We start from the raw sequence: 13,303 nt of genomic DNA, 5'->3' as shown, positions 1-13,303 counted from the left end.
AATGATAATCATACCCTCTTTTGTAATTTCAGAACTATCTGTGATTACTTTCTTTGAGCTGGTGATGTTTATTAGCAAGGAATAGAGTGAGGTTGACATCAATGCCGTCCCATATGAAACATGTTCTCTGGACCAGCAGTATGGACATGACCGGGGAGGTTGTTAAAAATGTAGAAATTCAGACCCATCCCATGTATACTGGGTCACAATACTCATTTCCATAAGATCCACATGTAATTTACGTTCACTTGAAATTTGGAAAACAGATCTAAGAATAGCTTTTTCCATTTGGAGTTATTTCTAATTTATAGAATCAGAGGTGGGTATTTGCATCACATAAACAGAATTCAAGATGGATGATGATATGCCCTTTGGTTTATGCCACACATTTTCTTCCTCTGCCCAGCACAAATGATAACCATTCCCAAAATCTTCTTTCTGATTTTATTCAGGTATCCTCCCTCTTGGGAAGAGCCAGGTGTCTTCATAAACAACACTATCCCTTCTTCCACCAAGTGACTTGTGATTTTATATCAATTTACTTATTTTTACTTGAGATTATTTTAACTTGGGCATGTGACAATATTTTATAAGTTGTTTTGTGTGTGTGTGTGTGTGTGTGTGTAGAAGAAATAGGGTGTAGGCCAGAGGTGTGGGGGAGGGTAAGAGGATTCACCAGAGACAAAGTGGGGAGCTGAGCAGGGGGATTTGCTGAAATACACTGCTATGGGGAGCAGCAGGCATGGCAGAAGAGGTCTGGACAGCAGGCATGGCAGGAGAGGCCACCACGGAGGCCCCATGTGACAATAATATTCTAAGGAGAATATTTTATATTAATCCTGTCCATTGTGTAAATCTTGTAGAGAAGGACAGGTAAAAGTAATTCTAAAGTAAAATCAGGAAGGGAGGGTGGAAGAGCAGGAAGGAAGGAAGGGGAAAATTTTTAAAAAGACATTGAACTGTTGAGAACTGATCCATTTTTCTATATGATTAATGTGTAGTGCTGTTTGTTTTCTGCTTATTTATGAATTCTTCGGCCTAATGATTGTATTGCCCTAAGAAAAATCGGTGCTAGGAAGAAATGAATAATCACAATCTTAAGCCTAAAGGTAATATTTAAATAATGTCAATAAAAATCTGTCTTACATTTCAGAAATTTTCATTAGATCTGGAGTTGCTTAATGAGTAATGTTGACCTTAAAAATTCAAGAAAGTCACAAGTCTCTGAGAAAAGGACCTTCGGAGAAGTCACATGCTAGTGGCATCTGCTTTATAGCAGTCCTGGGGGTAAGGCAGTAAGACTTGCTCAGTTAATCTCCTCTCCCTATTGGCATATCCCCAGGAAATCAGAGTAGAAATTGTATCTCAGCAAGTTTCTAACTAGAATATCTGGGTTTGACAAACTTTATGCTCTTGATTTCCAAAAAAACATATTTCTCAAGATCTGATTCCTAAACATCAAATATGCACCCATGGATTTAGCAAGAAAAGACAGCATAATATTTTTTAAGTTGAGAATTAATTTTTGGTTACGTCTTCAGGCCCAGTCTTGCTGCCAATAAATTTTAATAATAATTATTCTTATATAGAATAATGGATGACATTTAAAGATTTATTCTTTTTAAAATTCAGAAAAACTTCTAATCTCCAAGAACTTTAGTGATTATCCACTCCAGGGCTGTGATTTTATAAGTGAAGAAATTGAAACTAGAGAATCTAAGGGTTATTTTTTTGCCAAAATCATAACTAATTAGTTCCAGAATATTGACTTAGCTTCCAAGATTCCAAGTTTCAATTGATGTTCACCGTGTCTCTTGCTTTGGTAATCACCAATACACCAATACCTTCAATGAATCATCTGTTGGTTCACAGCATATTTTGACTTGTATATTAGTAATATCAAAATGGCAGGTTTAACTTCAGTCTCTGGACATATGGCAAGAAATAAATCACACAATAATATCCTATAGTTGTTTCCCAAAAACAGGATAAGAAAGATCTTAATTCTGATTTTTGCTTACTAAAGAGATTTGTGATGAAAGGTTTTGGGACCGGTCATAGAGTGAATGTAATGGTTATGTCATTTTCTCCTATTTACTATGAAAAATATTGAATCATTTGTAGAGCTTTGAAAGAAATATACTTTTCAGGGCCTCCCCTGGTGGCGCAGGCAGTTGAGTGCAGCACTGTGAATCTGTCCACAGCTTCTGCAGCGCAGGTTCGATCCTGGCCAGCCAGCAAGAATCCCACATGGTACAGCAGACCTCTCCTGCCACCCTCCAATCCCCTCAGCAGTGTGCTTCGTCAGTCTGCCTGTTCTGTTCCCCACTCTGTCTCTGGTGAATCCTCTCACCCTCCCCCACATCTGGCCTGTACCCGGGTTCTTGTATGCAAGAATAAATCTTAAAATAAAATAAAATAAAAGTACATTTTAAAAAAGCAAAGAGAACAATATTTTAAAAAAGGAAATATACTTTTCAAAACTGTAATGGCACAATATTGTGAAAATCAATATTGACCAATGTTCAAGGATCACAATTTGCTCTCAGTAAAAATTAATCTTGCCATTTTGGTAATCTTGAAACTATATAATCTCTAGTTAATTGGTATTTGCTCACTTTTTCAATAGCTAAATGGTTTTTACATGCCACTATAATATATATGTATTGTACAACTTCAGAATATCAAATTATAATAGCATTTATCCAAATATATTTTAATTCCTATTTATTATAATCCCCTGTTACTTTAATGTTTTATGCATACAGTTTTCTGTCCTGGTATGTGGCTGATATATTTCTAATTATTGGCATTATTCACTAGCAACTTTAGGAAGTATGATTATAGGCTTCTTTTTATTTTAATAGGCAATATAATTCTAATGTTTTTTAACAAAAGGAAACTCAAGGACCATGCTTTCACAATGTAAGCATCATGCTACCTCTTTACAACTGGATAGGTATTTATCCATAATCATATTGACTTCAGATTCCATTCCATTCAAATTTCTAGAAAAGTAACAGCTTTTATGAAGCTAATGTGTTCTCATCATAACTTTAACATATTAGTTAGCTTTAGCTTCGTCCTATGGAGTAGCAGAATAAGCCTGCCAATTTTTCAAAGTGACAAGTTTCTCTGCTTCTTACAGATATTAGGCATTATTTATCATATAACACTTCCCTATCTTACAGGCCCTGAAATGATGACAAAATAATAATAGCTGATATTTACCTACCACAGGCCAAGAATGAGCCTTTCACTTGCATTAGCTAATTGAATTTCCCCAATAAACCCGAAAAGTTAACACCAGTATCCCCAGCTGTCAAAAGAAAACTGATGCTTAGATTACACTGCTTTTCCAAAAGTCATAGCAACTAAGAAACTACAAGCAAGATGCAAACTCAACAAAGCCAAGTTCTTCCCCCTAGACATTCTTCCTTTCATCATAGCTTGTGTTCTTTTTTCATTCTTCTTATGACAGAATTCTGAAAGTCATCATTTGAATCACTATTGGAGCTTCTATTAGTTGAAATTGTTCTTACTCTTGCTGTATAACCCATATTTACTATTGCAATATTTCCACCTTAATAAAGAATCCCATCTTACTAAAATTTTCAGTTTCCCACATAAAGTTGCTGTTGCAAAATATGAATTTCTGAGCCCTGTTCTTCTAGCTAGCTAAAAATTTCAGATATTCTTTTATATTGTACACATTTAAGTACTTCCCAGTAAGTTCTTCCATCCTCCTCCAAATGCCAATTGGTTACTGTGGAGATAGATATAAATGTAAGCTAGAAAGCGATCAGGCCACTAATTGATACAGACAGTCAATTAGTGCTTCAAAGGAGTTGGCTCAGTGTTTTACACATAGAGAACATGGGAGAAAGATTATACTTTGTTGTGGCATAATCTCTGGGGCTTCATTGTGGGCCACAGCTATATATGCTACCGGATGGTTTCTACAGAAACTAAGCAAGTTTCTCACTGGTTGCTAATGGGATGGTAGCATTATGGGAAACAATGATATTGTGTGATTTGAACCCATTAGCTTTCCCTTTCTAAAATTCCAGACTGAACCAATTCCGACTCTGTTCAGGTCAAAAGTCTTCTTAATCTCTGTGTTATGTTGATCGAACCTCAAACTGTCGGGTCAAATTATTTCCATTGGGCCAGTTCTATTTGTGATTAATTAAAATTTCTTCTTGATTGCATACAGTTCTTTTAAATGTATAATCTCTTTATTGTGTAGCGAATTGAGAATATGGTCCTAATTTAAAAACAAATATTCATGTGGGCCTCTCAGTATGATGTAAGGCACCAATTTCAGTAAAGTGAAGAAAGAAAAATAAAACATTTCACTGTTTTTGCAAGAGTATTTGAATGTGATAGCCAATAGAAAATTATAACTGGTTTGCCCATCATTGTTGATTATGAGAATTAAAGGGGAAAAAATTAGATAAAAGGAAGGTATATATAGAAAGCTTTGATCACAGATATTTATCCAGAGGTATTCTAGTTTTAGAAAAACATCAAAGGTAAGACTACATGGAAAAATTTAAAGGTGCTAAACTTATACTTCATTAGACAACAGAAATTTAACAACTCAGGTTAATGTTCCTTAAATAAGGAATTTGGTAAAATTTATTCTCTTTCTGTATAATTTTATCGTGATTGACTACATGATCTTTTATGTTTATTATGATGGACAGGGTGCTGTCTTATTATTCATTCTCTTCCTGCCAAGAAAAAATTGATTTTGTGTGAGTTAAAGCCTTGCAAAGAAATGCATTACCAAGGCAGTTGTGAAACATCCACACTTCAAAAATAAATTTGATTTTTCTCACTATTAAGGGCTCTCTCCAAAATATGTTGTAGGGTAAGGTGAAAAGTACCAGACTTTCTGCCCTCCCGCCATTAGGATAGATGACGGAACCCTGTGGTCCTGGATGCATGCCTATGGCGGGCATCTGAAATAGGATGTGGGCATATGTAGATGGGATTCACCTGGGCTGAGACTGGGCTTTTAGGGGTGGCGTCACGGGGATACCAGCAGAAGCAGAGAAGCCAAGAAAGAAGCAGCAGAGAAGCAGAGAGAACGCCGGAGAGCCCAGATAGAGTGAAGACTTGCTGGGGGCTGGGAGGCCTGCCAGCCTCCCAGCCCCCCAATACCCCTGCCTGCCATATGCCTGGTGAATCCCAATAAAAGCTTGCAAAAGCCACTGAGGGTTCCAGGACTCCTTTACCGGTCTGCTGGATCAGAAAACCTGCACTGTGCCCTTCCTGTCCCCTACATATGTGTGTAAAATAAAGCAACCGAACTAAGCAGTACCAAGATGTAGAAAGTACTGCTGAGAAGGGCAAAGCAGGCATGGACCAAATGCTGGGCAACATTTGAGTCCCTGTGCTGAAGGGCAGTGAGGAAAGAAATAAAAAGGGGAAAAGGAAAGAGGCAGCTGGACAACAGAGTCTCAGAAAGTACTAGCAGAGAACTAAGGGAAATTCTTCTTCAAGGAAGGCCAAACGAAAGATAAGCTCATCAAAGGCTGCCCAATCTCTAAGATGAACAGGATAGGAAGGGGTTGCGCTAGGCTGGCCAGGTAGCGAAGCACCTGCTCAGCCCAGAGGGAGCAGAGGTCACCACATTGTGAGCAATCTGCCCCACCTGGGCTGCTGCACAGACTAGGTCACTGTCCAGGGTGGAGTAGGGGGATTGCAGCATATGAAGGGGGCGCACAGTGCATTTGTGATACCATATATCATAGAAAACAGTCTGGCATTTCGTCAGATGTCAGATGCTCAATCTAAGCTCGGTGGTCTTGAGCTAATAATTAGAAAGAAAATTGTTTATTCAAAGTCTTGAGTAAAGGAGAACCGACCCTTAATCATTGTACAGAATCCTGGCTGTGACTCCATAACGCACAATATGGAAGTAACTGGGCAGGGTCAGGATGAGGGGAAACGCGGTGCAGTTTGGCTAGATCATCTCTTCAGAATGAAGGCAAGAGGGCTCTTCCACTCATTACCTCTGAGGCCTTGCGGGAAGCTACTGGCCCTCTCTTGTGTTTTCCTAGTCTCACCTGTGAAGTGTGCACATGATACTGCTTAACTCCTGGACTAACAGAGGCGATTAGATGAGTTAATATTTGCAAACCAATTAGAGAATATTATGTGAGTGCAATAATACAGTACTGCACAAACTTTTACTCAATCCAATTAAATAATTTTTTTCATAAAATTAACTTCCTTTTATGTCTCTATCATTTACACTACTCTATCATTTATCATTGGGCAAGCAAATCAATTCCCTTACTAAAGCATTGTTTCATATTTTTTCTCTGAAATTTGCAGACTTCCTGGCTCCACATACACTTCCTTAAAAGAAATACCCTTGAGCAGAAAACCTTCCCAAAACAAAGTTTTAAGTAATCACCTGTACTGCGGACTTCAGTCTGACATCAGCCAATAATCACTTAAAAAGGGGGGGAGGAAACTCATCCCTTGCCATTCTTTCATCCAAGTATGGGCTTTTCTGCAATATCTTCTTGCTTTTTCCTAATGTCTTTGGATAATTTTACAAGTGTTTTGTCCAGAGTTCATAGTTATTATATCAGTGGGAGGTTATTCCAATCAGAACTCATCTGACCTCAATTCGGAACAGTCTCTACCTTCTATTCTAATGTGGGTGAAGAGGCAGGCATGTGCCTCCTTTCCTGTGGAGCCCCAAATGTCTGTAACCCTTTATTGTCCAGTTATATAATAGACATGTATATCAGAACTGAGCACATGTTCTACCTGCTATAAAGTAGGCTATAAAATGGTCAGATTCTGGGCAGTTTCTGGTCTATGTTCATCCCATCCTGAACATGCCCAGTCTCACCTGGTCAGTTTTGGACATTTCTACACATCAAAATCTGAAAATATTTCTCCAAAGTGTTAAGTTTCTTCAGAGAAGGATAATTTAGTGGTCAGTCTGGGGTATTGCTCAGGGAACATAAACTTGATATTGGTATAGAGAGGAAGTTGGAAGTCTTACAGTTCAGGCATATCCTGATATCTGACCCCTATTTACACTTGAACTTTTGTTTCTACTCTTCTCTGTCCCTAGAGAAACTAAATTTGTCATATACTGAAAGTTTTTCTAGAGAAAACACAAGGTGTCTCCTGGGGAACCGATGGTTTCAAACTCAGTGTACATGGTAAAAACATGACCCTGGACATATCACTACTTCTAATACAAACTTTCAAACAATCCACCTGTTTCAGAAATTTTACCCTAACTTATAGTCCAAGGTCCATGATGTTTACTATTTAATTTTCTCTGGCATTGAAGTCAAACAGCCCTGGTTAGATTTTCCCTGGTTAAGCATTCAATTGTCAGCCTCCTTTACTTTGTTGACTCATTTGCTGTTTCCTTATCTGACTTCCAATATCATAAGTTTTGGTGGCTTTACAGATTTAGACAAATTATAACAAATATATTATAATGGTTGTGCTTACTGTTCTCCTTTTTGCAAAGCTAAAGTTTGAAAGACAAAGATAGATACATTTTACCCCCCTCCCTTATTGATGCTGGGTATCTCCTTTTGACTAAGAAAGCAGTTAACTCAAAAAAAATGAAAATACTTGGGAAAAAAATAGATAAAATTCTAGTTTGTAATTATTGTATCATTATATAGCATCTTACTATATGCAGTCTTTGTAAACTATATTTTTTGACTCAGAAACACTTAAGTATATTTTTTACTCATATTAGTTATGATTTCAAGAAAACAATTTTAAATGGGAAGAGAGATATTAGGAATTACAAAACAACGTAAGAGGAAAGATGATGTGAAATACTACCTCTTAAAAAAAGTTCATTTCTTACAGAAAGGAATAAAGGAAATGGGAAATCTAAATGTATTTTTAACAAGTGCCAAATAAAAAAGGTATTTCACAAATCACAACTTGATTTGAACATATTCAAAAATTAAAACATTTGATGCAGAATATTGGTTCTACATTCACAGATGGCAACGCTCATGAGGAATTGAGGAAATGGTGTCACCTTGAGCAGAACATGTGCATTTCATTTCCCTGTAGTCCATACTTCTCACAGTAGATTCCCTGAAACACAACCACCTTAGACATTGCACTGTTTTTACCTGCTCCTTGGAGGTCAAAGCAGCATTCTAAAGCAAGTGTGCGTATATATGTGTGTACATATGTATGTATTTATTTAAGTGGATGTCTAGTTGTTCCAGTACTGTTTGTTGAAGAATATTTTTTTCCCAAAGTATTGCCTTCCAGCCTTGTCAAAGGTTGATTCACTCTATTCACGTAGGTCTATTTCTGGGGTCTCTATTCTCTACCATTTTCTACTGCTAGGTTCTTACAGAAGTCCCCCTCTGTCTTGATTATCTTATCTTTACACTAAATCTTGAATAAAGTATCAGCCTTACAACTCTGTTTTTCCTTAAATATTATATTGTATTTCTCAGCCTTTTACTTGTCAGAGTAAACTTTAGAAGCAATTTTTCAATATCCACAGAATATACTAGGGTTTTTATTGGTGAAGTAGAGAACTAAGTTCTTGACAAGTTCTTCAGTATCCCTATCCATGCCATATATTATTTCAATTTATTTAAATAAACAAACCTATTAACAAACCTATTATTTAGATCTGCTATGAATTCTTTCATCAGAGGTTTAAAGTTTTACTCAAATAGATCTCACACATATCTGATTAAATTTACATCTAATGTTTCATCATTTTTAGTCCTAATAAAAATGATACTGTGTTTTGATTTCAAATTCCATTGTTCATTACTGATCTCAAAGTCTTTTGCTATACAAATACATATGTATGCAATTTTTAATTTCTCTTACTCTTGTTAATTTATTGCTTACACTTTGTTGGCTGAAGTACAAATACACAAAAGTTATACTTATCTTTGTGTCTACTAATTGTGTATAATTTTTGTGTATAATATATAATTATACTTATTTTGTGTAAAATAATTTACTTTGTGTATGTAATTCTCTATATTCTACATAGAGAATAACATTCTCAGGGGCTTTCTTGAATTTCTCTAATTGTCTCCTTTCTCTCTATTAATTGATACCTCGGCACTGGCAATTCCCTCCTTTTCTTCTAGACTTGGAGGAAATGCAGCATTCCTGCGTATGTTATCTGGCTTCCCGACTAGCCCCAATATGACTAGGCTGTCCAGTCTTGGAAAGGAAAGCATGAATAAGGACTAGTAGGAAACTTGGCCTGAGGGAAAGTAAATAAATCTCTCACTTCCCCCTTATATTAACTACTCTTTGCAGCCCTTTCAGAGAATTCTCACTTACCGCATGCCTGTTGAGGGAACTGCTCTGACTTCACAGTGATTGCAAAACAATGCAACACACTCCATTCCTACTCATTTTTCCTTGCCACAAGTCACTACTTTTGGATTGCATTGTCTAAACAACCTGGGTTCTTTCTTTAATCCTTGCCTCAGGCTCCTCTCTTCAGAGAACAAAACTAAGACATCTTGTATGTTATTATTAGCATTAATAAAAAGTGGTAGATTATTGAGGGTGTTTTTATTTAAGATAACTCTTTCCTTTGTAACGAATGTCATTTGTATTTTCTCCTTTTTATATGCTTATCTTTATTTTTACATTCTTTGATTTTCTTAGTCTGGAGTGTTATTTACTCTACATAGAGGTTTCTCTCATTTCCCCACTAAGTATAAATTTTACTATAAGTGTTTATTATTTATGCTTATATAGTAGAAGAAGAATTCTGCTTAGTTTTAACTTGGAGAGATTTTTTTAATTATTAATGGTAGTAATAGTAATATAAATGCATATGGAATTTATCAAATATTCTCATTTTTGAGAATGTTGTATTTGGTATTTTGTTCTGTTCATGTCAAGAGTTAAATTTTAGGGTTTTGATTTTTTTTTAATGTGAAGCCATATATGTATCCCAATGATTGGCATAACTTGTTCTTAATAGATTTTAAGGTATTGTTGGATTCTTTTCTAAATTTTGTTGCAGTAACATTAGTTTAGAATGCTCTATTTTGGAAGAACAGGTTCATATTTCTTCAAGTATGCATTGCCACATTATACCTACCACCAAGTCACTAACATCCCTCCACATATTGCTGGATTCTTGTTGCAAACTTCAAGTATGGTTTCTGAATCTCCATATATAACTGATACTAATCTTATGATTTAGGAATCAAACATATATTGACAAGAACTGTATATAATAACTGTTCCCCTTTATCTAAACTTTTCTTAATTCTTTCAAGTATTTCTCATCAACTTATTATGAAATAGACTATCTTTTTCATATTTTATGTCAATTTTAACTAAGGATATAATTTTTAAGTTGCTAAGAAAAGTAATCCAGAAACAGAAAAATAAAATTCCAATAGAATACAAAAAAAGAGATCACAAATCAATGCAATAAAAACAGACAACAGAACAAAGCCTAAAATTGCTTAAGATTAATAAAACAAATGAATCACTATCTAGATTTATCTTATAGAGAACGCACAAATTACTAATGTCAGCATGAACAGAAGCAATGTTACTATCAAATGACAATAGAAGTCTCAAAGGAGTATCTGATGAACAATTTTATGCCAATTATTTTGAAAACTGACAAAACAGATAATATCACTAACAATACAACTTAATTGAGACAAAAAGAGAAACTCTGATTATCCCATATTTATTAAATATATGGAAACTGTAATTATAAACCATACTACAAAGATAACTCCAGTCTAAGATGTTTTAATTGGTGAAACTGAGGAAATCTTTAAGAATGAAATGGACCAATTTCATCTGAACTCCAAAAATTAAATGACTCAGGGACACTTTCTAACTTTATCTTGTGAAGATACCAAAATCTGACAAAGATATTATCATACACCTTACCAACATGGTTTAATTAACTGTTTTCTCCTTTTAGAGCTCATTTTTATAAAATATTTTGAATATTCATATTTCCCATTTACACTAATATAATCTCACTACTATTAACTCCAGGATATGACTGAGATAATTTGAATTATGTATTTATTTATTTATATTTTACATCATTGCTGATTTTCAAACAATGTTTCTTTGTTTTTTCCCTATGTGATAATTGGAAATTTTCAATTACAGGTAGTGAGAAAAATAGAGAGATGGGCTATAGGTCATTCTCATTTATGCATGACCAGTTGTCTATGCTTAGCCTCTCAATCCCTCCAATCTATCTTAACATTTATATATGGCTCTATTTTCATTTTGTTAGTATAACTTTCCAGGGTTGTTTCTTAATGAGTGCCATGTTTTCTTATTTCTACTTGCCCTCCATTGTGTGTGCATGTGTGTATGAGAGGGTGTGACTGAATTTGAAAGTAAACTTTCTGTAATGTAATTTATTCATAGATTAACCGGGTTGATGTGTTCAAGTGTTTTTGGCAGGTGAATGTTCTCCTCTTTTTGGCTCTCCATGTATTTATCCCAGTTTACAAAGGAAATGTAAGCATTTCTTTTTACAGAAAGCTTCTTGGAACATTAAAAACATTTAGGGGAATTTCAAGTGGCAGAACCTGGTTTGAATTGACATTAGTCAGATGTAGTCCTGGTCAATTACCATCCCCATTAGTCCCAGGAGGGTGCAGAGGGGAAATGACAGTGTCCGCTCTGGTGCCTTTTGCAGTCTCTAGAACAATTTATGCTCTCAGTCAATGTTTCTGCCACACTCTAGACTGGTTTTTTGGTAACATGGTCAAATTCTAATGCTACGAGAGTTTGGTTTCTTTAAGAGACAGTTAATTCTTTTTTTTTTTATCCTTTATAGCATAGACAGGTTTAAATACTTAATATTTACCTGCAATGAGTGATTAGTAGTTACTGAGCAGATGACTCCCATATTTTGAGTTTCCTTGATTCTCCATAAAACATTCCATCTACAACTCACTGATCTGCTACCTTCCTTCTCATGGATTTAGAAGATACTGATTTCTACTTGTGGAAAAATTATAGTGCTCCCCTGCACATCTTACTTCTTAACTTATGGGGTACAGAACCCTGGGAACATGTTTGCCATTAAAATACCAGATAGCCTTCTATATAATGAAGGGCATATAATTAGCACAGTATCTAGCATTCAAAATTGTCTTAATAGAATGATTTCAGCACTTTCAAAATACCTCTGACCATCTGGAGCCCCAACCAGTGTAATATATTTGCTCGTACTCGTATGACTCATGAATAAGTCCCCTGACTTAGCTCCCTAGTGTTCCTCAGGAAACTCACTTTATCAGCCTGGTCCCTTATCTAATAACATAAAGCAAGAAGACAAAATATAAAATTTAGATTAATTTAAAGAGTGAGGTGACTAGGGAAGTAATAAATCTAGACTCCCTGAGTATTATAGACCTATTCAGGGAAAACAAAAGAGTGGACCTGTGGGACAGAACGTAAAGAGGAAGGAGGGCAGATAAGGGGAAAAGAAGGACAGAAAAGCAAAACCAGTGATGACTAGTCAATTTTTCTCTTTGTTGCAAACACTCACTTTACCATCACCAAAGTATCCTTGTTCTTCAAGGCATTGTACTTAATTCTTCCAATGATAGAAACAGTTAAGGCATCAATGTTACCATAATACCCTTTCTCTGCATCCACTAAGATTTACTGTAGAGGAAATTTTCTTTGGTTGTCATTATTTATATTCATAAAGAGACTGTATGAGTGAAAAAATGTTTCAGTGGTTTAAGATAAGGTTGTGAATGCAGGATTCTATACTTCTCAGCACGAAGGAAGAAAGTCCCTATTTTTCCTTACCTTAAATAATCCCAACCCAAAAAAATCATATACCCTTTATTGTATTATGACAGTTTATACTTAACCAGAGAAGCGGAAGGGAATAATATTCAGTTGTTACTCCAAAATGACAATTTTTAAAATTACATGCTCTCAAAAAGTTATTAAATTATGTTTTTCTAGGCCAATAGATTGAAAACTAAATATCTATATCAAATAATATAACCAGCTATTAATCAAGATACCATCACCTTTATTTCCTTTGCTTATTGAATTTAAAGTTAAAATTACTAATTCTATTCAACTTACCTCTGTCCAGTCCAACAGCAAACTATGAAGCAATTATTTGGTTATTAAAAGTATAGTAATAGAATCACATATATGTTATACTCATCAAATATCATTCACTTTTTATAAGTTTGTGAAACAAATGTGAAAGGAGCAGAATATAAAGGTTTATGTTTGGAAAAGAGTCCATAAGTAAAAACAAAGTGCAATC

The sequence above is a fragment of the Talpa europaea genome, assembly GCF_964194135.1.
Source record: "Talpa europaea genome assembly, chromosome: 6".
Lineage (NCBI taxonomy): Eukaryota > Metazoa > Chordata > Mammalia > Eulipotyphla > Talpidae > Talpa > Talpa europaea.
Note: the sequence above shows the minus strand (reverse complement) of the source record.